The sequence below is a fragment of the Charadrius vociferus genome, unplaced genomic scaffold, assembly GCF_000708025.1.
Source record: "Charadrius vociferus isolate BGI_N301 unplaced genomic scaffold, ASM70802v2 scaffold455, whole genome shotgun sequence".
NCBI lineage: Eukaryota > Metazoa > Chordata > Aves > Charadriiformes > Charadriidae > Charadrius > Charadrius vociferus.
Genome location: NW_009648550.1, coordinates 4,467,165 through 4,468,235, shown reverse-complemented (window position 1 = coordinate 4,468,235; position 1,071 = coordinate 4,467,165).

Sequence of the window (1,071 nt, the reverse complement as noted above, 5' to 3'; positions counted from 1 at the left end):
TTAAGAGGGGAAAAATAAGAAAGGCCCTTGGTATTCCCACCTCCTATAGTAACGTCTGAGGCCTGAGAAATAAGTACAGTATTTTGTGGAGGAACAAGCTGTCATTTGGCACGACAATACTGATGTACAATTGCCCATGCAGGTGCTTTTTATCAGCTCTTCCTGCTTCTTACTCCAATGCAAGAGATGGTCCACAAAATGCCATCAAGTTGTAAGCATCTACTAAATGGAAAGAACGCTTTGACTTACCAAAAAGGTAAGTTATCAGGTCAGTCTGCAAATAAAGAGCGGCCAAGGAACAAGCACAGCAGAGGATGAACCTCCAGGAGCTGGGGGGCTGTGAGCAGATGCAGCACAACAAACATGCATGGACACAGCCCCTCTTATCCCAAATAATCCAGAAGTATTTCTAGTCCCCTTATCACCACTAAACAGTTTTTTCCTCGTGTAATTCATTATCCTCAAACCGCACTAATTTTTTTGAAACAGCTGCACTTTTACACTCCTTTTTCTCCTGTTTCCTGCTATCAACCTGCATTGGGCTCCCAGCTGTAATTTGCGCACACCAGGAAACTGAAACAGTTCAAGCACGCTCTTGTAAGCAACACACATCTCACCACAACAGAAGTATTTACTTCTTGCAAAGCGAATAATGCTGTGCTGATACGCTGTTAAAACAATGCTAAGAAATATCTGCGGTACAAAAAAAAAAAAAAAAAAAATGGGGGAAGGGGGAAAAAAGACAAGCCAGGGTTTCAAGATTAGTTAAAAATATGCGTTTGCGACAGTCCAGGCCCACGTTTGTCCTTCAATCTCCCTACGGTTTTGATTCACTGCAGTTCACGAAAATAGTGCTGTTTTTTCCAACCCAAAGGGGACAGTTTCCTTTCTAAAGCGATCGCTCCTGATCCCCACAGGGCAAGTGAGCAGAACCAGTTTTGCAAAGGCCACGCACCAACCCGAAGGCAGCCCTTGTATCGAGGCATATCTTCCCAGAAAGCTGGGGGCCACGGGTGGAAACACGCTGACACACACACAAACACACCCCCCAGCCCCTGCGCTCCTCGCACC